The following is a 16,422-nucleotide window of genomic DNA, read 5'->3' on the forward strand; positions in this document are numbered from 1 at the left end:
ATGGATGGCTCATGACTTTAAAGCATGTGTCAAGGACCAGAACATCTTCAGACACTGGACGTGGAGTCTCCAACACAAGGGAAGCTGTTGTGTGTGAATGTGGGCTGGAGCCTAAAGACATGAGGGATCAAACATATGGCAGAGCCTCTGGCTTAATGTTCTTAATGCAGAATTTTATGCATATTGTATAAAGAGGTTGAGGATGAGTAACATTTGGAACGGGGCTGTGCTGCAAAAAAATTTAAACTGATGGTCCTTACTCTCTTTGACAATAGCGCATCCAAACAGGATATATAATGCAAATGATGAATTTTAAGTTTAAAAGTCCAACTCTTTGCCAACAGGCTTGTACATCCCAAAATCGAGGATGAACGGCCAACTACGCCTTTGCTAAAGGTAATTTTCCAAAATCAATTTTTTGTCCTTGATGAGTCAACAGTTTTCAGGCAGTTTTTCTTAGATTGTTTGTGTGTGTGCTGTCTTCTGGTTCAGTCCAGTGTTTTTGTCCCCTCAGTGCCTGGTTAATTAGAACAATTTAACCTAATTATCTTGAGGATATGGCGTCATTTAGAACTTTGACTGACCTCTGACAGGAACCAGGTAATTGCTACAACATCAACAGGTCTGTGGCAAAGTCTGTAGCCGCCATCAAGAGACAGTTAGCATTAGCTTGATGATTTGCTGGTCAAATGAGGTTAAAACTAGGCTAAGTTTGGTTGAGTAAGTAATAATTAAGATATGGTCAATTAAATCCAAACATTTCAAACTTACTTCTGAACCAAAGTAAGCCCAGTGTTAGCCAAGATGACTACCCCCCCCCCCCCCCGCCTCATACAAAGTGGAACAGTACAAGACAAACTATGTTGACACATTTGTATGCAGCAGTCAGTTTAACTGTGCTTCTTTTTCAGGTCAGGTCATCTCCACTACCCTTTCTTTGCTCTGACAAACACATTTATGCTTTATGGGCAATTTAGAGTTTCCTTTTCACCTGACCTGAACTCTGTGGGTGGGTTGGTTTTTGAGAAGAACATGTTAACTCCACACACACACACACACACACAAAATCAAGGCCTCAGGTTTGAACCCACTACCTTGAGGTGACAGTGCGTCAGCTCATAAATGTCAGGATCAGGCTACGCGAGAGATTTCGGGTTTGTTACTGAGTCAGATTGGGTGATCACGGAGTCATAAATTCTTGCCATGACTTGGCCTACAGACATGGCAGACTACGTGTTGGGACTGACCAATCAAAGCTCGCCATCTGTCACAACTTGCTCAACATACAAACCTAATCGAGGGACAGTTTCACTGTTTCATCTGACAGCACCAACACTGAGATTTCCATATTGCTTTGCTCCCATTGGTTGATGTCACAGAAGGCCTCGGACGTACTACTCATTTTGTCAGGACATTGCGAGGCATCTTTCTCATCTTTAATTTTGACACATCACTCGGGACAAATCGAGCAATTCTCACACCAGCAGCGTCTGTTGCTTCAGGCCGTTATCAGGCTGATATTTTAAAGTCTGATCCCAGCATTAGCCGCCATACTCTACCAATCAGATGCACTCTGATACTGTATTTCCTCATACTTTCTCTTTTCTTTTACCCAGTCATATTGGACTGCAAAAACCCAGATTAGATCAGACGTGGAACCAACAGAATTGAGTAAACTAAATAAACAGTGAGAGTTCTGTAAGCCAGAGGTCTCAGCACCTGGTGAAGTGACTGTTGAGAGTTCAGCAGATATGATCTAAATCTTTACCATCAGACTGTAACAAACAGTAGTGCCCATTTTTCAGCTCTGTGCCTTAAATTGGTAAATTTGCCAGTGAGATTTCTGGATGAGATCGCCATGAAACATCCTTTCTCCTTGGCTGGTCAGCTGTACAGCAGCTAGTGAATTCACAATTTTTAGCTGCCAATTTGATTTTGTATCTGCCAAATTATTTTTTTGGATTACAAAAGTCTGATCAAACACAGGTGGGCTACCTTCCAGAGCAGCTAGTAAACCTGACAGGCTTCAAAATCAGCACACATGCACATACACACACACACATGTACATGCATGTGCACAGCCTGCCACCCACACACACACACACACTCTCACATACACACTAAAATTCTCTCTGTTTCTTGATGGCGAATATTTCATGGCTCATTTGTCTGAGTGTCTGAACAACAGATAGCGAGAGAGACAGAGGGATAAAAACTAATGATAGAGACAAGAAGAGAAAGGATGAATAATAGAAAGAAAAGATGAGAAGGGGCGCGAATAATAAAAACGAGAAGATGAGACAGTAGAGGGAGAATGGGTGTTGAAGTAATGATGCAGGAATAACATCCTCCTTATTGTCTCTGGGTCCGTATGTGTCTCCAGTCTTTGTCTCGTTCTCCTACTGTCTCTTCCCTTTGCCTCTCCATATCTCTGTCTTTCTTTGTCTGTCTCTCATCTTTCAAGTCATTTCATCATCATCCACGCAGCAGAGACAAGGCCGAGTCAAAAATCACTCAGAGACTATGTACTTCTTTCTTCACTTGAACCGAGACCGCAGAGTACCTCTTTGTGGTTTACATCCACGGATGGATTACTGAACAGGGCCACCATAGATGTCATTGCAATGAGAAATGAAAAGAGATACAAACCATCACAAACTGATGCAAAACAACCACAAACTGATGCAAAATAACACAAAGTGATGCAAAATGGCCACGAAAAAGATGCTAATCGATAACGAAGAAATGAAAAAAGCTCACAATAGTCACAAAGATATGGAATAATGACAGCCAAGAGAATAGAGATGCATAATAACTACAAAGAGACCCAAATGAATGCAAAAAGATGCTAAATGACTACAAAGGGATGTAAAATGGCTTCAAAGGGATGCAAAAGGGCTACAAGAAGATGCACAAGGGACCCATAGAATGACTACAAAAAAATCCAAAATGGAAATAAAGCGATGCAAAATAACTACAAACACAAAATGAATGCAAAAAGATGCGGAACAACTACAAAGGGGATGCAAAATGAACACAAAAAGATGCAAAATGGATACAAAAGTGCAAAATTGACACAAACAAATATAGAACAGCTACACAGAAATCCAAAATGGAAATGGAAAGCAAAACATCTACTAAGACCCACAAAATGTAAAACAAGAAGATAGCAGATTATTACAAAGGGATGCCAAATGAACACAAAGAAATACAGGAACAGAAATGGAAACGGAAATAGAGACACAAAACAATTATAAGAGATGCAAAAACAACCACAGAGACTCAAATGGACCACAGAGATGCAAAATGACCACTAAGAAACTCCAAATGACACAAAAGACTTAAAGGGATGCAAAACATCTACAAAAAATGCAAAAGAATGATGAAGAGGTGCATTTCATGCCCCTCACAGTCTGGGTGTCCTGCTCCTGTGTAAGAGCAGTGGGGGGGTCTTAAGAACCAGAGTCTGACTCTTTACAGCTGAGCTCCTTTTTTATACCTTCCATCAACATGCAGCTCATACTGTATCCAGGTAGATCCCAGGCAGGACTTGTGCCTCATTCCACTTCCACCTACCATTTAATAATGACTCAGATATAGCACAGCAAAAGGACCCCCCCCCCCCCCCCCCCCCCCCCCCCCCCCACATCAGGTACCTTTCTCTCACAGCTGATTTAAAATGACTGGATTCGTGTGTTTCAAATGCCGACCTGCCCTCTCCAGGGAGGTCCTTAGGCTGCGCGTTACATTCCTTTAACTTTAAAACTAGTCTAAATTAACACCCCACAGGCAACATCTGCTTCTCATTATCAGAACGTTACCAAATGTGTGCATTTAATAATTCTGTTGGTTTGAATTATTTAATCGCTAAAAAAATCAAATACAAAAGAGGAAGAAAACCCGGCATTACAGTGAGGATCAGTGGAAGAGGAAATGAGCTGTGTGTCTGAGAAGCACGTTCCTTTGATAGGAATGTGACTTCCCCGAATCATGACTCCTTTCTTCTCCGTCTCTCCCTCTTCCCCTCCCCTTTTCTCCTCCTCCTCCTCCTCCTCTCCTGCTCTCTCATTATGTGCTGCTTTAATTAGCCCGTCTGATATGGCAACTGGACTTCAGAGAGACGGCGAGAGAGAAGATGGAGAGATACAGACAGGGGTGGAGGAGGAAAAAACAGAGAGATAAAGGAAGAAGTAAAGAGGGTTTTTGATGTCTTCAGTGTACTTTGTGGGTTAATTACACAGGCTTACCCTCCCACTTCACTTTCATTTTTTTCTTTTGTGAGAGAAAAAAGAGATGTGGATGGAGGGGTGTTGGAAACAACCATAATTTAATTTAAAAAAAGCTTTTACATTTGTACCAGTTTGCTTACTTTGCCAACTTTTGACTTTGAATAATTACATTATTCAGGCTGGTTAATTCACTTTTAAGCTTAATATAATGTAGAAGCTAAATTAAAAGCATCCATTGTTGTTTCAGAGTTTTTTTTTCTGACTAACAAGAATAAAAGTCTTAACTGACAAATTGCAACTACATGTTTGAGCTGCTGGATCATTGATTTACGGTTCAACAGAAAATTACAGCTTTAGTAATCAACTGTTTTATTTTTAAAGTGAAAATTTTAAACATGTAACTGAATTAGCTTTTTTTTTAAATTTTATTTTCTATATTTATGAACTGAATCGTTTTGAACCAACCAGTCCTTCAACCTGAACAACCTTCAACCCTCTGATACCAACCCCAGGAGCGTGTCCTGAAATGGCGCCCCTACAGCAGCAGGCGTATTGGACCTTGGTTGTCATGGTTTTAATAATAAACACGCAGACTGTACTGAGAGCGGTGTACCTACCTTTGTCGCCGTCGTTACTAAAATAAAGGTCACAGCTTGGTTAGGTTTAAGAAAAGATGGTGATTTTGGGTTAAGATAAGTACTTCCTCAACATTACACATCTGTTGTCATGGTTACAATAATAACAATGTGGTTAAATTTGTTGTACGGTCATGGATAATAGAAACAACATCAACTGCTACTTTCACATGGGAACCGAACACCGCTCTCCTGCATCATATTCATCCATCCACCCCAACCTCCTCCTGACGTGGACTTTGTCGCTCTATAAACTACGTCACCGCACTTTTCTCTTTGCTCCTGTCATCATCACTACGACCACTAGATGTCGCCTAGCAACAAAACGTAACTATGGGTTGTAATAACCTGCTGCACAGACGACCTAAGAGCTTGTTTTTTACAGTCTCTGTTGAACAAAACAAGCAGCTTGAATACATTCATTTACACAACAGAAATATCATTGGATTTATTTATAGGCTAAATATACTTATTGATTAATAGAGAAAACAATCATGAGATTATTTGATAATGAAAACAATCGCAGCTCTGATAAAAATAGTCACCTTTACAAGCAGTGTGTATCTGCTGCTGGTGACTTTGGTCTTAAAATATTAGTTTCAGCTTCAGAAACCATATGGGTTAAACTCCATTGTGTATGTGTTGTTGTGCCTCAGCGTGCTCCCACGCAGGCCGGATAGCGGCAAGATTGCCAAGTTGTGTTTAATGCCAGCTGCTTTTAAATAGTGAATTTTGTTCTCTGTGTGAACTCTGATTACAGGGCAAAGCATGTTCGCGCATCCGTCCAGTCAAATAATGAAAACAAAAGTAACACTTTGTTGCTCTGCTTTTTGCATCTATCTTGTGGTTTGTGCGCTCAAGTTTACCTCCTTTTTTGTTCTGCAGTCACTGACTGAAGAATTGAACATAGTACAAATGAACCTTTCCACATTTGCATATTACATCTCATATCTCATCTGTGCTTTCCTGCCACTTACGACCTAATTTGTCTGCAGGACTATGATCTTCGTCCCTCTGTCCGGGCACTGCTGATCCCTCACTGCTAGTAGACCACTAGCTCTGAACCTTTTGGCTCGTGGCTCTTTAAAGCAAAGAGGTACCTTCTTGCAACCCCTTGCCACATGCTTGTGAGCTTCAAAGTTTTAAACAACAAACCTTAGGAAGTAAAACCATCCAGTATTCAACAATGAGCAGCGAAGATTAGAGATGCCCCAAAATAAACAAGATTTATGTAGAGAAAAGTATGATTTATTTTTTTTTAATTTTCACTGTTATTGGTTCTCTTGCAATCCTTGACATTCTGCAACAGATTCAAAGCATTTTTTTTATTGTAATAGCAGGAAAATAACAATATTACTGACAATATGAATCATGTCTTCATTTCATTGAGCAGTATTATTAAGTAAGCTAGTGTACACGTTAGGCAGCATGCACCTCGAGTCGGTCACACCTGCTGTAAAATGATTTGTTCTTATTAGGTTAAAATTGAGTTGATGTGTCAGATAAAATTAGTGGAACAGGATTGTTTGAGGTTCTGTGCTGTTACAAGTGTTTAGTGTTGCACTCTCATAACGTTGGAGCTCATAAAGGACAGATCTGAAAGAGAAAGGTCAGACTCAAGGCAGCAGAGGCTGAGATGTCCTCACTTTTAGTGGGTCAAGCTGCTGGATGATATAATGGATTTAACATTTCTTGATGGCTTCTTTTTTTTTTTTGTTAGACCCAAGTCTCTCATATTCTACTCCCTTGTTTGTAACACAGGCTTAAAAATTTGTAGCTTTCAGATCCAAGCTGAGATTTTCTCAGACTGGATTTTCTCTTGGACAAGAGTTGAGGTTGTATTTATTACCTGCACCTTGTTAAAGTGATCTCTACACCCTTGATACACCTTGCTCCAGCACCTCCCCTCCATAGGTGCTACAGAACAACTATACACTAAAACAACCAGACACAGTGTCTTTCCACCTGCCATCACTCTGGCAACAGTTAAGTCAGTCATATGATGCCACAAATCAATCCCAGTGTAACAACCCAGTAACATTAAAACATCCACCGTACCTACACATGATTAAGTACATACACACATCGTGCAGTAACACGTGCCTATCCTACATCACTGTCACACATAAATCAAGAGATAAACACAAACACACTGTAGCCCACATAACTGGCTACAGTATGTATGTAAAGTAGTCTATTACATTATTCATTCAATATTTATTCCAGCACTATTTGCACTGTGAATTCTTTCACTACTGTATTCTCCTTTACCATTTACAGAAACAGATAGAAACATTGTTTTCTATGTTTTCACCTATTTGTATGTACATAATGCTTATGTTTATGTGTGCCTACCTTCTTCCAGTTTTGTTGTCCTTGTTTGCAGCTGAATTTCTATTTCTATCCGTCTTCTGAGGATTGTTCTTGGAACTGTGTCTAAGTGTGCTGAGAGTAATGAAAAACCAAAGTCAGAGTTCCACTTTAGAAGTTGTGGTGGGTTCATTTTCAAAAAGACTTTGATGCACTTGTGCACTCCAGTTCATCTCTAATGCATGATGAACTTTTTTTTTTTTTTTTGAATCTGTATTTGTGTTGTAATCCCATCATCACTTTTTGAGTGAACTGTACAGTGGCAGCGCTGTCGCCAAGGGCCTTTCTGTGTGGAGTTTGCATGTTCTCCCCGTGTCTGTGTGGGTTCCCTCTGGGTTCTCCGGCTTCCTCCCACAGTCCAAAGACATGCACGCTAGGTTAATTGGTGACTCTAAATTGCCCGTAGGTATGAATGTGAGTGTGTGTGGTTGTCTATGTGTCAGCCCTGTGATAGACTGGCAACCTGTCCAGGGTCTACCCCACCCTCGCCCAATATCAGCTGGGATACATATAGTGTTTCCAGGGGAAACACTATATGTACATGTCATATATACATCTATATGCCTTGTTGTTCAATTATTTATAATAATGATTTTTTACAAGTGTGCATGGATGTGTTATAATATTCTGTATGTACTGTTTGCATGTCTTTTCTGAAGTTGAAGTGTCTTGAGCTCTCAGGGCCACTGTAGTCCTTATGATATAGATATTATAATACATGTAGTTTTTGTGTGTTTGTTGTGTCCCCTGGAAACACTTCCGTTGTGTTGTGAGTATTTGTAGTGCCTTTGTATATGTGGTTGTGTTGTGCGTCTTTGCACATCATATTGATGAAGATGTTCTCTGAATTTGTCTTTTTGCATGTTTTTTTTTTTTTTAAGTTGAGCTCTCAGGGCCACCGTAGCACTGCCTCTTTAAGACGTCCCACCAAATTTGAGACAGTGAGATGAAAATGAGACGGGCATATTGACATTAATATTGCATCACTTTCGAGAGTGTTTGCCATGTTGTTTCGTGAACACGACCCACATTCCAGCCAAACAGTCTCATCCTATGAATAAACATTGTTCAAATTAGACAAGACACACACACACACACACATAAATGCGTGCAGACACACACACTGTATTTTGCCCTGAGTGTTTACAGGAAAGCCCTCGTCACTAAGGCTTCAACGCAGGACTCATTTCATCTCACAGTTCTAGCAGTTACCTCATGTGAGGCTGAGACTTTATTGCTCACGCTGGATGAAAGGAGGAGGCAATTGTTTGTGTTTTTAATGGAGAGTCTGAGCGTCACCTTTCCATCTCTAAATAAATGAGAGGCAAGGCTGCTCCAAAACGAGCCAGTGGGCGAGCTGAACACCCTCCACCCCCACCGCACTGCTGATATTAGAGGCTTTTATCCTGCAGACCACAGAACCCGGGGATCAGACAGTGGCACATTTGATTGAAGATGAAGATTTAAAAATGTGTTTGAGTGGCAGCTTTGATAAAATGTTGTCAGTCTTGTTGTCCTGGAAAAATAAAAAATGGTTCAAGTGCAGGGGGCGAGGACCTTGGCACGCAGTGGAAACATCAGTGCCGAGTGGATGTACTGTTCACTTGTGAGTGGATGTGATTGTGTGTGTTTGTGTGTGTGTGTGTGTGTGTGTGTGTGTGTGATGTAGCAGGGAGGTATCTGCAGCCAGAGGGCCAGATGGAGACAAATGGATGATCTTTCAAGACAACAGCCCTCCAATTAACACACAGACACACTCACAAATCACACTCACGCACCCCACATCCACACAATCATACGACGCACACACACTCACACAACTACATCAGCCATATACAAACAAACACTTACACATATATAGGGACACATATACACACAGCTGACTCTGGGTTTAGATCCTTTTCTAATAAAGACACTGAGTTTGAGTCGGACTAAATGCTTTTTTGTTTGCTGGCTATTTTAATATTTTCACTTTAAAACATTGTAGAAATTGTCTATGTGTGCTGCAGCAAGGCTTGAGATTCAGGGATCTTTTTTTTTTCTGGTTTCTTTTGGGATTTTAGACTCATGTGGAACAAATTACCGTCAAAAAAACGTCTTGACAGAGGTTCAGTTTAGAAAGTGATTTCTGGCTTGGACAGAGCGATACCACGGTATGAATGCAATGATTTACATTTATGTTAAGATAATTTATGTTCAGCAGAAATGTTTAGTGCCACAGTGACAAGTGTTGTTTCTTGCAGTAGGCAGTACAATATCTGGATTAGTTAAATCAAACTTTAATTATAATAATATTTCATTCATCCATATACAGGAGAAGCACAGTCAGATAGTTAGAGTGATAAATTATCAGGCTGATATATCAACCAGTATTATCTTCTTGTAGATATATTGGTGTCTGTGTATTTCAATCTTTAAGTAACAAAAGCCGCGGCACAGAAATAATACAAAGATTATCGGTGGTCATTTAGAGGCAGCATCTCTATGACGCTGACTAGTAGATGGTTCAGCTGTAAAATGTCCAGCTCAGGTCTCAGGTCTCAGTTCTACAGAAAGAAAATTTAATTGGTCTTTATCAAACATGTTTCATTATATGTTTCAGAAAATTGCCAAAATATTGATGTAGCACTATTAAAATAAAAAATTCTTAAAATAACCTCATGATAAAATGATAAAATTGTATGATCTTTAAATATTTGCAGTGATAACAGAAATTAAGAATGTAAATTTTTTTATTTTATTTAATGTTTACTTTTATTTTAATTATTGTTAACTTTTAGTATAAATAGTAATGTCACCACTACCAGAGAGCTTTTAACATCAGTATCAATCATTGGCTGCACAACACATGTAGATTTGATGTAATTCACATGTTAGGTGACTGTTTCTTCTATTTATTTTTTTATTTTAAAACAAGATGGTGATTATCCCTTGATACACTTGATTTCTTGTATTGTTATCGTCTTTTATGTCTCAATATCATTTTGTATTGATAATATTCAATTTAATATCAGCAGGCAGGTAGTATTAGCTATAACCTCAGTCTTTCAAGTGAAGTCAATTTTATTTATGCAGCAAAAAAATAAAACTGATCAGAAATTAGCTTTACCGTTGGTTCATCATACGACACCTCATGACCTTAGGAAAACTCCCCTCCTCCCAAAAAAACATTTAATGAGGAAAAAATGATAGAAGCCTTTCCATTAGGTTTTTGTTGCGTTAACCTTGACAGTAACTTCACCATGGTTTGGTCACCCCATGCTTATTGTAGGTATAACCAGTAAGAAAACATACTTATGCAAATACTTTATTTTATTAAGTTATTGATCTTTTATCTGTCTAAAGGGAAATATAATTCTGTCAAAATTAAAATTCACACAAAGCATATTTTGCTGAAGCGAAAAGTGATTCATAGGACAACTCACACCCATATTCAGCAGCACCTTAATGTACCACCCTATGGCAGCCAGACATCTTAGCTGTACCATCGTATATCTCTGACTTCCTGCAGTTAATGTGAGGAATAAACTGCTGATGAACTGCCCAACACGTCAAGGTTCGGCCGGGGTGTTATGGATTTCTTGGAGCCTTGCAGCATGACCAGGAATAATGATTCTGGATCCCGGCTTCAAGCGCAGGATCTTGACAGGTTAGTGTTGCTTGTAGTTACAAGGCCCTGTCTTTAACCTCCAACCACCCCTGCCTCGCTTCGCCACCGCCGCCTCCTCCACGTCCATTCCCACCTCCCCGGGCTGGCAGAGCCGATGTCCGCCTGAACTGCCCGAGCAACGCTAGCATGACTGGGAAGAGGCTTAGTTTCACTTCCTACCCCCTGCCCCTTCCCTGCACATTTAATATAGTGACTTCTTGTTGAACCTGAACTCTCCCTCACTGCATTCAGGCAGCCGGGTTTACCTCCAGAGGGGCCGCAACATGAACACACATACTTCTATAGACATGTGCACATATATACAACACACACACACACACACACACACACACACTCACACATACTCACAGGGCAGACACACCAATCAGCCTACGACTCTGTATCAGAGTCACACACACATCCACAGGCTTAGTCAGGATTAGACCACACACAAACACACACTCTGCAGATATCCACTTGCATCCACACACACGCACACAAACAGATGCTCGTTTTATGCACACATCCTCTGTCATACTGCCTCTCTCACAAGCACACACACACACACACATTCCTACACACACACACACACACACACACACACACACAGGCACAGTGTTTCTCATTATCATGCATAGTGGTAGTGGTTGCATTGATTTCCACTCTGTCTTAAACTTAGCCCACACAGTACGTGTGTGTGTGTGTGTGTGTGTGTGTGTGTGTGTGTGTGCGTGTGGTCAGCTTGGCAGAGCTTCTCCAGGCTGAGTGAAGATTATGGCTCAGAGATTTTTCACTTCTCCTCTTTTTTTCTCCCTCCCTGCTCTTTCACTCTTTCTGTCTATTACCCCCCCCTCCTCCTCCTCCTCCTCACTCTTACTCCCTCTCTCTCCTCCTGTCTCTTTATTGCCATTCACTCCATCAATCTCTGTCTTTCCTCCCAGAAAAAAAAGAAAAAAAGTGCCGTTAAGGAATTTCTAAGAAGCAACTAGAGAGAATGGGAGGAACAGATAGAAATGAAGAGACAGAAGGAGATGGAGACGAATAGATAGAGAGATGAGGGAGGAGGATGGAGATTAAAACAGATAGAGGGAGGGATGAAGGGAGACAAGGGGATGAAAGAGAGAAAATGCAGGTGGGTAAATAACGAAAAGACAGGCAGAGACACTGAGGCGAGGAAGGGGGAAGGAAGAGTTCAGCTCAGATTGGGAATTATTTAGCAAATAGTGAAGCGGAGACGAAAGGCTCTGGAACAGCTTGATGAATGAAGCCGTGAAAAAGCTTCACCACGACACTTTTAATATCCGACATCCAGCTTCTCGGACGTCGGAAAATGCAGCTGGAAGCCAGAGCCGCTCTCCTCAAGTCGGAGAGGTTATTCATCCGAAATCTCTCCGGCATTATAGCTATATTATGGGATGTCTTAACCGCTGGCATTGCTCCATTCTAATTAACTACCTCACAGCATATATCTGGCCCCTCAGACATTTAGTTAATGGTTTGCAGTAAGGCATGAGCAATCCAATACTGCAATTAGAAAGGTTTACTAACTTCCTAGCAGGAGATACCTGCAACATAATTACTTAAACCCTAAACCTATAATGGCAGGACCAATTTTTATTTTTCTATCAGAGATTTAGCTTATAAATTTCAGAGTAGAATAAATATAGTTAATCCAATAAATTGCTGTCAGCTCAGCCAGTTCAGGTTGTAAAATTCAAGCAATTGAATAGTGAATGATAAATGTAAGATAGATACTATGGTGCATTTTCACATTTACACATTGGGCTGGACAGTAAATCAATACTGTTTCTTTCAATAAAACCAACTTTAAAGGTCCCATATTGTGTAAAGTGAGATGTCCATGTCTTTTTTCATCATAAAGCAGGTCTAGGTTCTGTATTAATACTGTGGAAGTATCAAAGCCTCAGTCCACAGAGAAATGCACACAGCCTGTTTTCAGCAACTGAGCCTTAAAACGAGCCATCAGGACTTCTGTAACTTTGTGATGTCACAACAAAGCAGTCAATACTCTCAGCCATGCCCCAAACCCCACCCACCTGGACCCACCATCCAACCTTGCAAGATTTGGTTTCTCTGAGTCTTCACCTGAAATCTGCTACATTTTTATTGGATCACTCAGAAAACAATCAGCCAATCAGAAGAGAGGCTCAGAGCTAGACAGAAGCCTGAGAAAGGAGATATAAAACTACATAAAGATTATGTTACTCTCTGCAAAGACAGCTGAACATTTTGCAACTTATTAGACAGATTTCACTCTGCAGAGCTGGTAGAGACCAAAACAGAGCTAAAAGAAGAACGTGGACACAAACACAACTCCAGATGTTGGTTTGTGTCTGCTGGATGTGTAAATTGTTAACTGCTTACTAACATGTAATTCATAACAATGTGCTGTTGGTGAATCAATGCAGCTTTAAATTTCTCAATATAAGCTTTGAAACGTTACAAAAAGCAACTCCGTTAATAGAGCACACTTGAAAAACAGAAACTCGGTTGCAGGGCTTTCCAAAGAAGAAATCCTGAATTGATCTGTTTATGTAGCTCAATGTGATGAACATCAGTTTGATTATGCTGTGTCTGAAATTCAGGTCCTGTGTGGTTGAGAAGAGAAAAAGGTTAAAATAACCTTGGGCCTATGAACAAGTCATGGCAGTCAATCTGAGAACAACAATGTTTTCCTTAGTTACATAAAAGTTAACATTTGAAAGGAATGTGTTTCCTTTATGATTGTGGTATTTTTTTGTAGCCTTAAGGGAAAAAAGTACAAACGGTATATTGATCTTCTCATCTTAGGCTTGGTGGTATTACTCATGTATTACCCAAAATATAGACCTTTAAAAATCCTCTCCAGACATATAATATAATATGCTAGCAATAGTGATTTGTTGTTTTTTTTGTTCATCAGAAAGAAGTTCAATTATCTAATTATAAAACCTTAAAATCACTTGCAGAAAAATCCCGAATCTGTGATTATGCTAAATATTTCATTTCAAAATGTAACTGCTGGATAGAAGTCTCCTGTGTAAAAGCAAGGACACACACAGCTGAGCTGATTATGAATATGATTTGGGCGTGACAACCGATTGGACCAAGTTGGACCAGGTCTGGATCAGCTGGTAATTCATGTAGTGTGCGATATGTAGAGATTGTAAAATTAAGTCTTCATTTCCAGTCTCTGTTTGATATTTGTGACTGACATCAGCAACTGAAGACATCACTTGTATCTTGCTCATCTGTGAATAAACAAAAGAACATTGAAGAATAGTGATTCATCCAATTCCCTCTGTAGACTATACAGTGCTCACTGCCCACAGCTCTCCATCCAGGATCTGACCCAAACTCTGAGCTCTTTTCCACATTTTTTGGCCTTTTCACTTCAAATGTCACTGCATATAAACAGTGCTTGCTGCTGGTTGCTGTCTGTGTTTGCTTTGGTACAAAAACATGAGACAATTGATGCTCTTTTTGCAGGATTGTCTACCACCATAACTCCAATGGTTATTGTGTTGTCTAATGTATGTATACTCAGTCATCCATCTCCATCCTGACTGTCAATTTCTAAAATATCTGTGCAAGTTAATTTTGATGATGTCACGTGCTTGTGCATGTGACATCATCAAAGACCTTTCATCCTTCTGTTGTCAAACTGCACGTTCTCCACTGTGAAGAACAAACATCCAAACAATAAGCAAAACACATGATGAACCAGTGGGCTGAGAGCAAGCAGCAACCTCCAGAGCTGAAAAATGAAGCTGGTACTAAGTTCTAAAAACTGCAGTTCCTCTTATGACCACTAGAGTCTGCCTCCAAAACTGAGTCAATCCCCATAGACTCCCATGTTAAAATGCTCACTTTACAGCAGAAGTAAATATGTTTACAGCCTGGTACAAAAAGCGGTTTTAGCTACTATCCTCCTTCATGACAACAGAACAGAGGGTGAATTTTTATATAACTCACCTGTTTGAATTTTATTAAGGCTTAAAGTTATTTATAATTGAGGGCATGGCTGCTTTGAGTGACAGTTGGGTGCCACAAACCAGCAAGCACAGAAGTCTCTACTCCACACACGCCCCACCTCTTTTTGGATTATTCAGGAGTTAGGTGGAGTCAGGCTCTGCCAAGATGGCGACGGCAGAGCAGCCCGCTCTGAGCTTCAAAACCTCTCTTCAGAAACCTGTGGGTGACAACACGGAGGCCACGTCCATCTTTATACACAGTCTATGCTAAACTGAGCTGACTAACACATGGTTGGTTTTGGTCTTAACAACCAGAACACCAGCGTTATCCTGTGACACAGTCCAGCTAGAACTGCTTCATGCTGCAGCTTTCAGACGCACTACTGGTTCATGTATTTATAAAAGACATTTATGCACTTATACATCAAATCTCCCAGGCCGCTCACTCCCCCTGTCATATGTGGTGCCCCCCACATGAGCAAATTATACATTCTGAGTTGAACTGACAAATGCAGAGTACAACCTTGCTGCGCCCTACCTCGATCTCTCTTGTCTCCCATCTGCACCAGCCATAACTAATCTTTTTTCCCTCTCACCTAATCCCTATAGATCTCTTTTTATTCTCTTGCCCTCTATCACTCATTTTCCCCTCCTCAGTATCTTCCTCCGTCGTCTCACTTTCCCCCTCATCCCTCTCTTTCCTCTCCCTTTCTCTCATCTTCACATCTGTCTCCCGCCTCACCACTTCCCTCCCGACTCCCATTTCTCTGCCGTCCTCATATCTATCTCTCTCTCTGTCAGGGGTAGAGGAGGCAGAGTATCATTTAGAGAAGATAGCTTTCGCAGACATGCCGATGCGCACACACACACACACACACACACACACACACGCACACACACATACCCGAGTTAGCCTGGCTATCCATTGTCTCCCAGTGTGTCTCTGTTTTTGGTGGGCAGCTGCTAAACTAGATGTTATAAAGTGCAACTGGTGCTCTGTTTGGGGAGAGCTCGGGAAGAGTGAGCAATGGAAAGAGAGGAGTAGGTGGTGAAGGAAGTGGGGGCGAGAAGGGGGAGGGTGGGGGGGCAGTGGATAGAGAGAGAGAGACAGAGAGAGAGAGAGACGAAGCAGGGGAGATGGAAACAGGAATGAAACACAGGAAAAAGCGAGGCTGGGGGAAAAGCAATCCTGTTGGCGCTGATAGATTTCTGGGAGAACAATGTTATCTCTGCCTCTCTCTCCACACACACTCAGATACACACACACACACAGAGACACTCAGACGCACACCTTGTAATAGAGAGAGCTAACAAATCTTTGTGGAGAAGTACATGTATCCGCAGCCTTTATTTTACAACCAAGAAACACTCTAAAGGCGGCGCAGCAGACTCACAAAGAAGTCGAACGTCCCGAAATAGAAACACGGTCAAACTCGCTGCCGCATACAAATCTGTGTGTGTGTGTGTGTGTGTGTGTGTGTGTGCTGGCTGTGGCGTCTTGGTGTTGGTTTATTTACATTCCACGCTGCATGGTGGCACGTGGTGAGAAAAGAGGGAAACCGTGG

At 40.9% G+C, this 16,422-nt stretch overlaps 1 protein-coding gene and 1 long non-coding RNA gene across 2 annotated transcripts in view; one reads left to right on the plus strand and one right to left on the minus strand.

The window, feature by feature from the left end:
- Positions 1–4,512, plus strand: part of LOC139622582 (uncharacterized) — an 89,496-nt gene extending 84,984 nt beyond the window's left edge. The window contains exons 2-3 of the long non-coding RNA XR_011691319.1: positions 345–396; positions 4,089–4,512. This is a non-coding gene — a long non-coding RNA (uncharacterized lncRNA). The remainder of the gene's footprint in view (positions 1–344; positions 397–4,088) is intronic.
- The window catches only part of LOC139622581 (G patch domain-containing protein 8-like), a 69,951-nt gene that overhangs the window by 31,697 nt on the left and 21,832 nt on the right, over positions 1–16,422 (minus strand). The window lies entirely within an intron of this gene.

The sequence above is a fragment of the Trachinotus anak genome, unplaced genomic scaffold (genome assembly GCF_046630095.1).
Source record: "Trachinotus anak isolate AG129_WGS33_773 ecotype Australia unplaced genomic scaffold, CSIRO_AGI_Tana_v1 ptg000007l, whole genome shotgun sequence".
NCBI classification, from domain to species: Eukaryota; Metazoa; Chordata; class Actinopteri; order Carangiformes; family Carangidae; genus Trachinotus; species Trachinotus anak.